Below are 15642 nucleotides of genomic sequence, written 5' to 3'. Positions count from 1 at the left end.
GTCCTAAGGGCCAGTGGGGGAAGAGGGGCTGGCTCTGAGACCCCGCCTCACGGGGGGTGCCTCCCCCCCTGCGATGGGGGTCCTAAGGGCCAGTGGGGAAGAGGGGCTGGCTCTCTGTACCCGCCTCGCGGGGGGTGCCTCCCCCCCCTGTGATGGGGGTCCTTAGAGCCAGGAGCAGAAGAGGGCCTGGCTCTCTGTACCCGCCTCGCGGGGGGTGCCTCCCCCCCCGCGATGGGGGTCTGAAGAGCCAGAAGGCTTAGAGGGGCTGGCTCTGAGTCCCCGCCTCGTGGGGGGTGCCTCCTCTCCCTGCGACGGGGGTCCTAAAGGCCAGTGGGGGTAGAGGGTCTGGCTCTGAGACCACGCCTCGCTGGGGTGCCTCCCCCCACTGCGATTGGGGTCCTAAGGGCCAGTGGGGGAAGAGGGGCTGGCTCTGAGACCCCGCCTCGCTGGGGGTGCCTCCTCCCCCTGCGACGGGGGTCCTAAGAGCCAGGGGGGGAAGAGGGGCTGGCTCTCAGTCCCCGCCTCGCTGGGAGTGCCTCCCCTTCCTGCGATGGGGGTCCTAAGAGCCAGGAGGGGAAGAGGGGCTGGCTTTCAGTCACCACAGCTTGGGGGGCCTTTATGTTCTGGTTTTACCCAAGAGTCAGCTGATTTGCTTCTTGTACTAGCAGGGCAGTTGCTGCCAAGGCCCTCAAACGGGGGGCCATCCTTTAGAAACCCTGTCTAGCTGTTTAGAGAGGTAGGCCACCGGCCTCAGCCAGGGCCCCACAGTTTGGGTTTAAAGTCCAGCTGCCATCTTTTCTCTGACGCATACAGTGGAAAAGGCTTTGTGAGATCCGCTAGCCCCTGGGCTGGGGCTTTCAGAAGTTTTTCCTTTAAGTCATGAAAGACTTGCTGTTGTTGGAATCCCCATTCCAAAAGTTGCCGGTCCCCGCCCCCCTTTGTGACGTCATACAAAGGCGTGGCTAAGACTGCAAAGTTGGGCTCCGCAGTCTACAAAACCCCACAGCTCCTAGGAATTCTCTCACCAGCCTTCTGCCCTTAGGCTCTGGAAGATTGCAAATGACCTGCTTTCTTTCGGATCCCGGGCTGCTTTCGGACACCTGTCGAATAGTAAATCCCAAGTAAGCTACCTGCGGTCGTCGGCAGATCTGAGTTTTCTTCTTGGACACCTAATACCCACAGCCCTCCAGGTCAGTCCTAAGGATCTTAGAATCCTCGATGGGGGTCATAAGCCGGGGGGGAAGAGGGACTGGCTCTCAGTCCCCGCCTCACGGGGTGTGCCTCCCCCGTGTGATGGGGATCCTGAGAGTTGGGCGAGGAAGAAGGGCTGGCTGTCAGTCACCGCCTCGCGGGGGGTGCCTCCCCTCCCTGCGATGGGGGTCCTAAGAGCCAGGGGGGAAAGAGCGGCTGGCTCTCAGTCCCCGCCTCGCGGGGGGTGCCTCCCCCCCTGCGATGGGGGTCCTAAGAGAAATGGAGGGAAGAGGGGCTGGCTCTCAGTCCCCGCCACGAGGGGGTGCCTCCCCCCCTGCGATGGGGGTCCCAAGAGCCAGGGGGGGCAGAGCGGCTGGCTCTAAGTCCGCGCCTCGCCAAGGGTGCATCCCCCCACTGCGATGGGGTTCCTAAGAGCCAGGGGGGGAAGAAGGGCTGACTCTCAGTCCCCGCCTCGCGGGGCGTGCCTTGCTACCCTGCGATGGGGGTCCTAAGAGCCAGGCAGGGAAGAGGGGTTGGCTCCCAGTCCCCGCCGCGCGGGGGGTGCCTCCCCCCCACAGCGATGGGGGTCCTAAGAGCCGTGGGGGGAAGAGGGGCTGGCTCTCAGTCCCCGCCGCGCGGGGGGTGCCTCCCCCCCTCGCGATACGGATCCTAAGGGCCAGGGGGGGAACAGGGGCTGGCTCAGTCCCCGCCTCGCGGGGGTGGCTCGCTCCGCTGAGATGGGCATCCTAAGAGCCAGGGGAGGAAGAGGGGGAGAGGATGATAATAATTTCAGCATCGCAGGCTGTGTTCACCCAGCCTGTTAAACTGTTATTAGTATCCTGAAAGGGAGAGGATGATATTACTCCCCATAACAGACAGATATGACTCCCCATCGTAGAGCACGAGGTGTACACCCGCCCTGTGATTTTCTTCCTCATATTCAGAGACCGAGAGGTTGATGTCACTCCCAATATCGGAGGAAGTATACACCCCCGTGTGAGATGTTCCTTAATGATATTCCACGGCGGAGGGGGTGATATGAGTACATACATGGCAGAAAGTGGAAACCCCCCAGGGATATTATTCCCACGATCCTGGAGGGAAGAAGATGATGTTACTTTCAATATGACAGAAGGTGGATGAAGTGGTGGACTGCCCCTCCACACCTGTGAGTATTTCTAGTTGGGTGGGACGAGAGACTGAGAAAAGAAATAAGACACAGAGAGAAAGTGTAAAGATACAACAGTGGGTCCAGGGGACCGGCGCTCAGCACACCAAGGACCTGCACCGGCACCAGCCTCTGAGTTCCCTCAGTTGTTATTGATTATGATTTTCATGATTTTAGCAGAAAGGAATGTAGTAGGAGAGCAGGGTGATGATAAGGAGAGAGTCAGCAGAAGACATGTGAGCAAAAGAATCTATGTCATAATTAGGTTCAAGGGAAGGTACTATGACTGGACGTGCACGTAAGCCAGATTTGTTTCTCTGCACCCAAACATCTCAGTGGAGTAAAGAAGAACAAGGCAGTGTTACTGCAAACATGTCTCGCCTCCCGCCACAGGGCAGCTTTTCTCCTATCTCAGAGTTGAACGAATGTACAATCGGGTTGTACACCGAGACATTCAGTTCCCAGGGGCAAGCAGGAGACAGTGGCCTTCCTCCATCTCAGCTGCAAGAGGCTTTCCTCTTTTACTAATCCACCTCAGCACAGACCCATTACGGGTGTCGGGCTGGGGGACAGTCAGGTCTTTCTCATCCCATGAGGCTATATTTCAGACTATCAGATGGGGAGAGAGCTTGGACCATACCCTGCTTTCAAGGGCAGAGGTCCCTGCGGCTTTCCACAGTGCATTGTGTCCCCGGTTTATTGAGACTAGAGAATGGCGATGACTTTTACCAAGTATACTGCTGGTAAACATTTCGTTAACAACGCACGTCCTGCACAGCCCTACATCCCTTGAACTTTGATTTTATACAACACATGTTTTTGTGAGCTCCAGGTTGGGTCAAAGTGGCTGGGGCCAAGCGGCTAGGGCAAAGCTACAAATTAACAACATCTCAGCAAAGCAATTGTTTAAAGGACAGGTCTTTTTCAAAATGGAGTCTCTTATGTCTTTCCTTTCTACATGGACACAGTGACAGTCTGATCTCTCTTTCTTTTCCCTACAGGTGGACACGCCCCCACTGATATTCCTTCTAATTGCAACGTGGGAGAGGAGGATATGACACGCGATATCGCAGGGAGTAGAAACACCCCTGTGATACTGTTCTTCATATTCAGGGAGGAAGAGGATGATATTACTCCCAATACAGACGGGTGTACACCCTCTGTACACCGAGGGTGTACACCCGTCTGTGAAAGAGTTCTTAATCTCCAGAGGGGGAGATGATATTACTCACAATATGGTAAAGAGGCTGTGAGTCCACGGAGGATCCTCAGAGCCAGCGGGGGAAGAGGGGCTGGCTCTCAGTCCCCGCCTCGCGGGGGTGCCTCCCCCCACTGCGATGGGGGTCCTAAGAGCCAGTGGGGGAAGAGGGGCTGGCTCTGAGACCCCGCCTCGCGGGGGGTGCCTCCCCCCCCTGCGATGGGGGTCCTAAGGGCCAGTGGGGGAAGAGGGGCTGGCTCTGAGACCCCGCCTCACGGGGGGTGCCTCCCCCCCCTGCGACGGGGGTCCTAAGAGCCAGCGGGGGAAGAGGGGCTGGCTCTGAGACCCCGCCTCGCGGGGGGTGCCTCCCCCCCCTGCGACGGGGGTCCTAAGGGCCAGCGGGGGAAGAGGGGCTGGCTCTGAGACCCCGCCTCACGGGGGGTGCCTCCCCCCCCTGCGACGGGGGTCCTAAGGGCCAGTGGGGGAAGAGGGGCTGGCTCTGAGACCCCGCCTCACGGGGGGTGCCTCCCCCCCTGCGATGGGGGTCCTAAGGGCCAGTGGGGGAAGAGGGGCTGGCTCTGAGACCCCGCCTCGTGGGGGTTGCCTCCCCCACCTGCGATGGGGGTCCTAAGGGCCAGTGGGGAAGAGGGGCTGGCTCTCTGTACCCGCCTCGCGGGGGGTGCCTCCCCCCCCTGTGATGGGGGTCCTTAGAGCCAGGAGCAGAAGAGGGCCTGGCTCTCTGTACCCGCCTCGCGGGGGGTGCCTCCCCCACCGCGATGGGGGTCCGAAGAGCCAGAAGGCTTAGAGGGGCTGGCTCTGAGTCCCCGCCTCGTGGGGGGTGCCTCCTCTCCCTGCGACGGGGTTCCTAAAGGCCAGTGGGGGAAGAGGGTCTGGCTCTGAGACCACGCCTCGCTGGGCTGCCTCCCCCCACTGCGATGGGGGTCCTAAGGGCCAGTGGTTGAAGAGGGGCTGGCTCTGAGACCCCGCCTCGCTGGGGGTGCCTCCTCCCCCTGCGACGGGGGTCCTAAGAGCCAGTGGGGGAAGAGGGGCTGGCTCTCAGTCCCCGCCTCGCGGGGAGTGCCTCCCCTTCCTGCGATGGGGGTCCTAAGAGCCAGGTGGGGAAGAGGGGCTGGCTTTCAGTCACCACAGCTTGGGGGGCCTTTATGTTCTGGTTTTACCCAAGAGTCAGCTGATTTGCTTCTTGAACTAGCAGGGCAGTTGCTGCCAAGGCCCTCAAACAGGGGGGCCATCCTTTAGAAACCCTGTCTAGCTGTTTAGAGAGGTAGGCCACCGGCCTCAGCCAGGGCCCCACAGTTTGGGTTTAAAGTCCAGCTGCCATCTTTTCTCTGACGCATACAGTGGTAAAGGCTTTGTGAGATCCGCTAGCCCCTGGGCTGGGGCTTTCAGAAGTTTTTCCTTTAAGTCATGAAAGACTTGCTGTTGTTGGAATCCCCATTCCAAAAGTTGCCGGTCCCCGCCCCCCTTTGTGACGTCATACAAAGGCGTGGCTAAGACTGCAAAGTTGGGCTCCGCAGTCTACAAAACCCCACAGCTCCTAGGAATTCTCTCACCAGCCTTCTGCCCTTAGGCTCCGGAAGATTGCAAATGACCTGCTTTCTTTCGGATCCCGGGCTGCTTTCGGACACCTGTCGAATAGTAAATCCCAAGTAAGCTACCTGCGGTCGTCGGCAGATCTGAGTTTTCTTCTTGGACACCTAATACCCACAGCCCTCCAGGTCAGTCCTAAGGATCTTAGAATCCTCGATGGGGGTCATAAGCCGGGGGGGAAGAGGGACTGGCTCTCAGTCCCCGCCTCACGGGGTGTGCCTCCCCCGTGTGATGGGGATCCTGAGAGTTGGGCGAGGAAGAAGGGCTGGCTGTCAGTCACCGCCTCGCGGGGGGTGCCTCCCCTCCCTGCGATGGGGGTCCTAAGAGCCAGGGGGGAAAGAGCGGCTGGCTCTCAGTCCCCGCCTCGCGGGGGGTGCCTCCCCCCCTGCGATGGGGGTCCTAAGAGAAATGGAGGGAAGAGGGGCTGGCTCTCAGTCCCCGCCACGAGGGGGTGCCTCCCCCCCTGCGATGGGGGTCCCAAGAGCCAGGGGGGGCAGAGCGGCTGGCTCTAAGTCCGCGCCTCGCCAAGGGTGCATCCCCCCACTGCGATGGGGTTCCTAAGAGCCAGGGGGGGAAGAAGGGCTGACTCTCAGTCCCCGCCTCGCGGGGCGTGCCTTGCTACCCTGCGATGGGGGTCCTAAGAGCCAGGCAGGGAAGAGGGGTTGGCTCCCAGTCCCCGCCGCGCGGGGGGTGCCTCCCCCCCTCGCGATACGGATCCTAAGGGCCAGGGGGGGAACAGGGGCTGGCTCTCAGTCCCCGCCGCGCGGGGGGTGCCTCCCCCACTCGCGATACGGATCCTAAGAGCCAGGGGGGGAACAGGGGCTGGCTCAGTCCCCGCCTCGCGGGGGGTGGCTCGCTCCGCTGAGATGGGCATCCTAAGAGCCAGGGGAGGAAGAGGGGGAGAGGATGATAATAATTTCAGCATCGCAGGCTGTGTTCACCCAGCCTGTTAAACTGTTATTAGTATCCTGAAAGGGAGAGGATGATATTACTCCCCATAACAGACAGATATGACTCCCCATCGTAGAGCACGAGGTGTACACCCGCCCTGTGATTTTCTTCCTCATATTCAGAGACCGAGAGGTTGATGTCACTCCCAATATCGGAGGAAGTATACAGCCCCGTGTGAGATGTTCCTTAATGATATTCCACGGCGGAGGGGGTGATATGACTACATACATGGCAGAAAGTGGAAACCCCCCAGGGATATTATTCCCACGATCCTGGAGGGAAGAAGATGATGTTACTTTCAATATGACAGAAGGTGGATGAAGTGGTGGACTGCCCCTCCACACCTGTGAGTATTTCTAGTTGGGTGGGACGAGAGACTGAGAAAAGAAATAAGACACAGAGAGAAAGTGTAAAGATACAACAGTGGGTCCAGGGGACCGGCGCTCAGCACACCAAGGACCTGCACCGGCACCAGCCTCTGAGTTCCCTCAGTTGTTATTGATTATGATTTTCATGATTTTAGCAGAAAGGAATGTAGTAGGAGAGCAGGGTGATGATAAGGAGAGAGTCAGCAGAAGACATGTGAGCAAAAGAATCCATGTCATAATTAGGTTCAAGGGAAGGTACTATGACTGGACGTGCACGTAAGCCAGATTTGTTTCTCTGCACCCAAACATCTCAGTGGAGTAAAGAAGAACAAGGCAGTGTTACTGCAAACATGTCTCGCCTCCCGCCACAGGGCAGCTTTTCTCCTATCTCAGAGTTGAACGAATGTACAATCGGGTTTTACACCGAGACATTCAGTTCCCAGGGGCAAGCAGGAGACAGTGGCCTTCCTCCATCTCAGCTGCAAGAGGCTTTCCTCTTTTACTAATCCACCTCAGCACAGACCCATTACGGGTGTCGGGCTGGGGGACAGTCAGGTCTTTCTCATCCCATGAGGCTATATTTCAGACTATCAGATGGGGAGAGAGCTTGGACAATACCCTGCTTTCAAGGGCAGAGGTCCCTGCGGCTTTCCACAGTGCATTGTGTCCCCGGTTTATTGAGACTAGAGAATGGCGATGACTTTTACCAAGTATACTGCTGGTAAACATTTCGTTAACAAGGCACGTCCTGCACAGCCCTGCATCCCTTGAACTTTGATTTTATACAACACATGTTTTTGTGAGCTCCAGGTTGGGTCAAAGTGGCTGGGGCCAAGCGGCTAGGGCAAAGCTACAAATTAACAACATCTCAGCAAAGCAATTGTTTAAAGGACAGGTCTTTTTCAAAATGGAGTCTCTTATGTCTTTCCTTTCTACATGGACACAGTGACAGTCTGATCTCTCTTTCTTTTCCCTACAGGTGGACACGCCCCCACTGATATTCCTTCTAATTGCAACGTGGGAGAGGAGGATATGACACGCGATATCGCAGGGAGTAGAAACACCCCTGTGATACTGTTCTTCATATTCAGGGAGGAAGAGGATGATATTACTCCCAATACAGACGGGTGTACACCCTCTGTACACCGAGGGTGTACACCCGTCTGTGAAAGAGTTCGTAATCTCCAGAGGGGGAGATGATATTACTCACAATATGGTAAAGAGGCTGTGAGTCCACGGAGGATCCTCAGAGCCAGCGGGGGAAGAGGGGCTGGCTCTCAGTCCCCGCCTCGCGGGGGTGCCTCCCCCCCCTGCGATGGGGGTCCTAAGAGCCAGTGGTGGAAGAGGGGCTGGCTCTGAGACCCCGCCTCGCGGGGGGTGCCTCCCCCCCCTGCGATGGGGTTCCTAAGAGCCAGTGGTGGAAGAGGGGCTGGCTCTGAGACCCCGCCTCGCGGGGGGTGCCTCCCCCCACTGCGATGGGGTTCCTAAGAGCCAGTGGGGGAAGAGGGGCTGGCTCTGAGACCCCGCCTCGCGGGGGGTGCCTCCCCCCCCTGCGAAGGGGTTCCTAAGAGCCAGTGGGGGAAGAGGGGCTGGCTCTGAGACCCCGCCTCGCTGGGGGTGCCTCCCCCCCCTTCGATGGGGGTCCTAAGAGCCAGTGGGGGAAGAGGGGCTGGCTCTGAGACCCCGCCTCACGGGGGGTGCCTCCCCCCCCTGCGATGGGGGTCCTAAGGGCCAGTGGGGGAAGAGGGGCTGGCTCTGAGACCCCACCTCGCGGGGGGTGCCTCCCCCCCCTGCGATGGGGTTCCTAAGGGCCAGTGGGGGAAGAGGGGCTGGCTCTCTGTACCCGCCTCGCGGGGGGTGCCTCCCCCCCTGTGATGGGGGTCCTTAGAGCCAGGAGCAGAAGAGGGGCTGGCTCTCTATACCCGCCTCGCGGAGGGTGCCTCCCCCCCTGCGATGGGGGTCCTAAGGGCCAGTGGGGGAAGAGGGGCTGGCTCTGAGACCCCGCCTCGCTGGAGGTGCCTCCTCCCCCTGCGATGTGGGTCCTAAGAGCCAGGGGGGGATGAGGGGCTGGCTCTCAGTGCCCGCCTCTCGGGGAGTGCCTCCCCTTCCTGTGATGGGGGTCCTAAGAGCCAGGAGGGGAAGAGGGGCTGGCTTTCAGTCACCACAGCTTGGGGGGCCTTTATGTTCTGGTTTTTCCCAAGAGTCAGCTGATTTGCTTCTTGTACTAGCAGGGCAGTTGCTGCCAAGGCCCTCAAACAGGGGGGCCATCCTTTAGAAACCCTGTCTAGCTGTTTAGAGAGGTAGGCCACCGGCCTCAGCCATGGCCCCACAGTTTGGGTTTAATGTCCAGCTGCCATCTTTTCTCTGACGCATACAGTGGAAAAGGCTTTGTGAGATCCGCTAGCCCCTGGGCTGGGGCTTTCAGAAGTTTTTCCTTTAAGTCATGAAAGACTTGCTGTTGTTGGAATCCCCATTCCAAATGTTCCCGGTCCCCGCCCCCTTTGTGATGTCATACAAAGGCGTGGCTAATACTGCAAAGTTGGGCTCCGCAGTCTACAAAACCTCACAGCTCCTAGGAATTCTCTCACCAGCCTTCTGCCCTTAGGCTCCGGAAGATTGCAAATGACCTGCTTTCTTTCGGATCCCGGGCTGCTTTCGGACACCTGTCGAATAGTAAATCCCAAGTAAGCTACCTGCGGTCGTCGGCAGATCTGAGTTTTCTTCTTGGACACCTAATACCCACAGCCCTCCAGGTTGGTCCTAAGGGTCTTAGAATCCTCGATGGGGGTCATAAGCCAGGGGGGGAAGAGGGACTGGCTCTCAGTCCCCGCCTCGCGGGGTGTGCCTCCCCCGTGTGATGGGGATCCTCAGAGTTGGGCGAGGAAGAAGGGCTGGCTCTCAGTCCCCGCCTCGCGGGGCGTGCCTCCCCCGTGTGATGGGGATCCTCAGAGTTGGGCGAGGAAGAAGGGCTGGCTCTCAGCCACCGCCTCGCGGGGGGTGCCTCCCCTCCCTGCGATGGGGGTCCTAAGAGCCAGGGGGGAAAGAGCGGCTGGCTCTCAGTCCCCTCCTCGCGGGGGGTGCCTCCCCCCCTGCGATGGGGGTCCTAAGAGAAATGGAGGGAAGAGGGGCTGGCTCTCAGTGCCTGCCATGAGGGGGTGCCTCCCCCCCTGCGATGGGGGTCCCAAGAGCCAGGGGGGGAAGAGCGGCTGGCTCTAAGTCCGCGCCTCGCCAGGGGTGCATCCCCCCACTGCGATGGGGGTCCTAAGAGCCAGGGGGGAAGAGGGGCTGGCTCAGTCCCCGCCTCGCGGGGGGTGGCTCGCTCCGCTGAGCTGGGCATCCTAAGAGCCAGGGGAGAAAGAGGGGCAGAGGATGATAATTTCAGCATCGCAGGCTGTGTTCACCCAGCCTGTCAAATTGTTATTAGTATCCTGAAAGGGAGAGGATGATATTACTCCCCATAACAGACAGATATGACTCCCCATCATAGAGCACGAGGTGTACACCCGCCCTGTGATTTTCTTCCTCATATTCAGAGACCGAGAGGTTGATGTCACTCCCAATATCGGAGGAAGTATACAGCCCCGTGTGAGATGTTCCTTAATGATATTCCACGGCGGAGGGGGTGATATGAGTACATACATGGCAGAAAGTGGAAACCCCCCAGGGATATTATTCCCACGATCCTGGAGGGAAGAAGATGATGTTACTTTCAATATGACAGAAGGTGGATGAAGTGGTGGACTGCCCCTCCACACCTGTGAGTATTTCTAGTTGGGTGGGACGAGAGACTGAGAAAAGAAATAAGACACAGAGAGAAAGTGTAAAGATACAACAGTGGGTCCAGGGGACCGGCGCTCAGCACACCAAGGACCTGCACCGGCACCAGCCTCTGAGTTCCCTCAGTTGTTATTGATTATGATTTTCATGATTTTAGCAGAAAGGAATGTAGTAGGAGAGCAGGGTGATGATAAGGAGAGAGTCAGCAGAAGACATGTGAGCAAAAGAATCCATGTCATAATTAGGTTCAAGGGAAGGTACTATGACTGGACATGCACGTAAGCCAGATTTGTTTCTCTCCACCCAAACATCTCAGTGGAGTAAAGAAGAACAAGGCAGTGTTACTGCAAACATGTCTCGCCTCCCGCCACAGGGCAGCTTTTCTCCTATCTCAGAGTTGAACGAATGTACAATCGGGTTTTACACCGAGACATTCAGTTCCCAGGGGCAAGCAGGAGATAGTGGCCTTCCTCCATCTCAGCTGCAAGAGGCTTTCCTCTTTTACTAATCCACCTCAGCACAGACCCATTACGGGTGTCGGGCTGGGGGACAGTCAGGTCTTTCTCATCCCATGAGGCTATATTTCAGACTATCAGATGGGGAGAGAGCTTGGACAATACCCTGCTTTCAAGGGCAGAGGTCCCTGCGGCTTTCCACAGTGCATTGTGTCCCCGGTTTATTGAGACTAGAGAATGGCGATGACTTTTACCAAGTATACTGCTGGTAAACATTTCGTTAACAAGGCACGTCCTGCACAGCCCTGCATCCCTTGAACTTTGATTTTATACAACACATGTTTTTGTGAGCTCCAGGTTGGGTCAAAGTGGCTGGGGCCAAGCGGCTAGGGCAAAGCTACAAATTAACAACATCTCAGCAAAGCAATTGTTTAAAGGACAGGTCTTTTTCAAAATGGAGTCTCTTATGTCTTTCCTTTCTACATGGACACAGTGACAGTCTGATCTCTCTTTCTTTTCCCTACAGGTGGACACGCCCCCACTGATATTCCTTCTAATTGCAACGTGGGAGAGGAGGATATGACACGCGATATCGCAGGGAGTAGAAACACCCCTGTGATACTGTTCTTCATATTCAGGGAGGAAGAGGATGATATTACTCCCAATACAGACGGGTGTACACCCTCTGTACACCGAGGGTGTACACCCGTCTGTGAAAGAGTTCGTAATCTCCAGAGGGGGAGATGATATTACTCACAATATGGTAAAGAGGCTGTGAGTCCACGGAGGATCCTCAGAGCCAGCGGGGGAAGAGGGGCTGGCTCTCAGTCCCCGCCTCACGGGGGTGCCTCCCCCCCCTGCGATGGGGTTCCTAAGAGCCAGTGGTGGAAGAGGGGCTGGCTCTGAGACCCCGCCTCGCGGGGGGTGCCTCCCCCCACTGCGATGGGGTTCCTAAGAGCCAGTGGGGGAAGAGGGGCTGGCTCTGAGACCCCGCCTCGCGGGGGGTGCCTCCCCCCCCTGCGAAGGGGTTCCTAAGAGCCAGTGGGGGAAGAGGGGCTGGCTCTGAGACCCCGCCTCGCTGGGGGTGCCTCCCCCCCCTTCGATGGGGGTCCTAAGAGCCAGTGGGGGAAGAGGGGCTGGCTCTGAGACCCCGCCTCACGGGGGGTGCCTCCCCCCCCTGCGATGGGGGTCCTAAGGGCCAGTGGGGGAAGAGGGGCTGGCTCTGAGACCCCGCCTCGCGGGGGGTGCCTCCCCCCCCTGCGATGGGGGTCCTAAGGGCCAGTGGGGGAAGAGGGGCTGGCTCTCTGTACCCGCCTCGCGGGGGGTGCCTCCCCCCCTGTGATGGGGGTCCTTAGAGCCAGGAGCAGAAGAGGGGCTGGCTCTCTGTACCCGCCTCGCGGGGGGTGCCTCCCCCCCTGCGATGGGGGTCCTAAGGGCCAGTGGGGGAAGAGGGGCTGGCTCTCTGTACCCGCCTTGCGGGGGGTGCCTCCCCCCCTGTGATGGGGGTCCTAAGAGCCAGGAGCAGAAGAGGGGCTGGCTCTCTATACCCGCCTCGCGGAGGGTGCCTCCCCCCCTGCGATGGGGGTCCTAAGGGCCAGTGGGGGAAGAGGGGCTGGCTCTGAGACCCCGCCTCGCTGGAGGTGCCTCCTCCCCCTGCGATGTGGGTCCTAAGAGCCAGGGGGGGATGAGGGGCTGGCTCTCAGTGCCCGCCTCTCGGGGAGTGCCTCCCCTTCCTGTGATGGGGGTCCTAAGAGCCAGGAGGGGAAGAGGGGCTGGCTTTCAGTCACCACAGCTTGGGGGGCCTTTATGTTCTGGTTTTTCCCAAGAGTCAGCTGATTTGCTTCTTGTACTAGCAGGGCAGTTGCTGCCAAGGCCCTCAAACAGGGGGGCCATCCTTTAGAAACCCTGTCTAGCTGTTTAGAGAGGTAGGCCACCGGCCTCAGCCATGGCCCCACAGTTTGGGTTTAAAGTCCAGCTGCCATCTTTTCTCTGACGCATACAGTGGAAAAGGCTTTGTGAGATCCGCTAGCCCCTGGGCTGGGGCTTTCAGAAGTTTTTCCTTTAAGTCATGAAAGACTTGCTGTTGTTGGAATCCCCATTCCAAATGTTCCCGGTCCCCGCCCCCTTTGTGATGTCATACAAAGGCGTGGCTAATACTGCAAAGTTGGGCTCCGCAGTCTACAAAACCCCACAGCTCCTAGGAATTCTCTCACCAGCCTTCTGCCCTTAGGCTCCGGAAGATTGCAAATGACCTGCTTTCTTTCGGATCCCGGGCTGCTTTCGGACACCTGTCGAATAGTAAATCCCAAGTAAGCTACCTGCGGTCGTCGGCAGATCTGAGTTTTCTTCTTGGACACCTAATACCCACAGCCCTCCAGGTTGGTCCTAAGGGTCTTAGAATCCTCGATGGGGGTCATAAGCCAGGGGGGGAAGAGGGACTGGCTCTCAGTCCCCGCCTCGCGGGGTGTGCCTCCCCCGTGTGATGGGGATCCTCAGAGTTGGGCGAGGAAGAAGGGATGGCTCTCAGTCCCCGCCTCGCGGGGCGTGCCTCCCCCGTGTGATGGGGATCCTCAGAGTTGGGCGAGGAAGAAGGGCTGGCTCTCAGCCACCGCCTCGCGGGGGGTGCCTCCCCTCCCTGCGATGGGGGTCCTAAGAGCCAGGGGGGAAAGAGCGGCTGGCTCTCAGTCCCCTCCTCGCGGGGGGTGCCTCCCCCCCTGCGATGGGGGTCCTAAGAGAAATGGAGGGAAGAGGGGCTGGCTCTCAGTGCCTGCCATGAGGGGGTGCCTCCCCCCCTGCGATGGGGGTCCCAAGAGCCAGGGGGGGAAGAGCGGCTGGCTCTAAGTCCGCGCCTCGCCAGGGGTGCATCCCCCCACTGCGATGGGGGTCCTAAGAGCCAGGGGGGAAGAGGGGCTGGCTCAGTCCCCGCCTCGCGGGGGGTGGCTCGCTCCGCTGAGCTGGGCATCCTAAGAGCCAGGGGAGAAAGAGGGGCAGAGGATGATAATTTCAGCATCGCAGGCTGTGTTCACCCAGCCTGTTAAATTGTTATTAGTATCCTGAAAGGGAGAGGATGATATTACTCCCCATAACAGACAGATATGACTCCCCATCATAGAGCACGAGGTGTACACCCGCCCTGTGATTTTCTTCCTCATATTCAGAGACCGAGAGGTTGATGTCACTCCCAATATCGGAGGAAGTATACAGCCCCGTGTGAGATGTTCCTTAATGATATTCCACGGCGGAGGGGGTGATATGACTACATACATGGCAGAAAGTGGAAACCCCCCAGGGATATTATTCCCACGATCCTGGAGGGAAGAAGATGATGTTACTTTCAATATGACAGAAGGTGGATGAAGTGGTGGACTGCCCCTCCACACCTGTGAGTATTTCTAGTTGGGTGGGATGAGAGACTGAGAAAAGAAATAAGACACAGAGAGAAAGTGTAAAGATACAACAGTGGGTCCAGGGGACCGGCGCTCAGCACACCAAGGACCTGCACCGGCACCAGCCTCTGAGTTCCCTCAGTTGTTATTGATTATGATTTTCATGATTTTAGCAGAAAGGAATGTAGTAGGAGAGCAGGGTGATGATAAGGAGAGAGTCAGCAGAAGACATGTGAGCAAAAGAATCTATGTCATAATTAGGTTCAAGGGAAGGTACTATGACTGGACATGCACGTAAGCCAGATTTGTTTCTCTGCACCCAAACATCTCAGTGGAGTAAAGAAGAACAAGGCAGTGTTACTGCAAACATGTCTCGCCTCCCGCCACAGGGCAGCTTTTCTCCTATCTCAGAGTTGAACGAATGTACAATCGGGTTTTACACCGAGACATTCAGTTCCCAGGGGCAAGCAGGAGATAGTGGCCTTCCTCCATCTCAGCTGCAAGAGGCTTTCCTCTTTTACTAATCCACCTCAGCACAGACCCATTACGGGTGTCGGGCTGGGGGACAGTCAGGTCTTTCTCATCCCATGAGGCTATATTTCAGACTATCAGATGGGGAGAGAGCTTGGACAATACCCTGCTTTCAAGGGCAGAGGTCCCTGCGGCTTTCCACAGTGCATTGTGTCCCCGGTTTATTGAGACTAGAGAATGGCGATGACTTTTACCAAGTATACTGCTGGTAAACATTTCGTTAACAAGGCACGTCCTGCACAGCCCTGCATCCCTTGAACTTTGATTTTATACAACACATGTTTTTGTGAGCTCCAGGTTGGGTCAAAGTGGCTGGGGCCAAGCGGCTAGGGCAAAGCTACAAATTAACAACATCTCAGCAAAGCAATTGTTTAAAGGACAGGTCTTTTTCAAAATGGAGTCTCTTAGGTCTTTCCTTTCTACATGGACACAGTGACAGTCTGATCTCTCTTTCTTTTCCCTACAGGTGGACACGCCCCCACTGATATTCCTTCTAATTGCAACGTGGGAGAGGAGGATATGACACGCGATATCGCAGGGAGTAGAAACACCCCTGTGATACTGTTCTTCATATTCAGGGAGGAAGAGGATGATATTACTCCCAATACAGACGGGTGTACACCCTCTGTACACCGAGGGTGTACACCCGTCTGTGAAAGAGTTCGTAATCTCCAGAGGGGGAGATGATATTAGTCACAATATGGTAAAGAGGCTGTGAGTCCACGGAGGATCCTCAGAGCCAGCGGGGGAAGAGGGGCTGGCTCTCAGTCCCCGCCTCGCGGGGGTGCCTCCCCCCACTGCGATGGGGGACCTAAGAGCCAGTGGGGGAAGAGGGGCTGGCTCTGAGACCCCGCCTCGCGGGGGATGCCTCCCCCCCCTGCGATGGGGTTCCTAAGAGCCAGTGGGGGAAGAGGGGCTGGCTCTGAGACCCCGCCTCGCGGGGGGTGCCTCCCCCCCCTGCGATGGGGTTCCTAAGAGCCAGTGGGGGAAGAGGGGCTGGCTCTGAGAC

At 57.8% G+C, this 15642-nt stretch overlaps 2 long non-coding RNA genes across 3 annotated transcripts; both read left to right on the top strand.

Annotated features, from left to right (window-relative positions):
- Nucleotides 1-533: 533 nt before the first annotated feature.
- On the top strand, nucleotides 534-3795 carry LOC129398716 (uncharacterized). Its single transcript, XR_008626608.2, has 3 exons — nucleotides 534-1190; nucleotides 2136-2359; nucleotides 3361-3795. It is a non-coding gene; the product is annotated as an uncharacterized LOC129398716 (long non-coding RNA).
- A 792-nt stretch (nucleotides 3796-4587) lies between these two features.
- Nucleotides 4588-15388, top strand: LOC129398699 (uncharacterized). 2 transcript variants are annotated; one of them, XR_010109077.1, is made up of 5 exons: nucleotides 4588-5293; nucleotides 9090-9237; nucleotides 12947-13094; nucleotides 13875-14098; nucleotides 15100-15388. It is a non-coding gene; the product is annotated as an uncharacterized LOC129398699 (long non-coding RNA). The 2 variants fall into 2 exon arrangements; XR_008626576.3 differs by lacking the exons at nucleotides 12947-13094; nucleotides 13875-14098; nucleotides 15100-15388 and adding exons at nucleotides 10018-10241; nucleotides 11243-11560 and having other exon boundaries at nucleotides 4601-5293.
- The last annotated feature ends 254 nt before the right edge of the window (nucleotides 15389-15642 follow it).

The sequence above is a fragment of the Pan paniscus genome, chromosome 11 (assembly GCF_029289425.2).
Source record: "Pan paniscus chromosome 11, NHGRI_mPanPan1-v2.0_pri, whole genome shotgun sequence".
Classification (NCBI taxonomy): Eukaryota; Metazoa; Chordata; class Mammalia; order Primates; family Hominidae; genus Pan; species Pan paniscus.
This window is presented reverse-complemented; position numbering and strand designations above follow the sequence as displayed.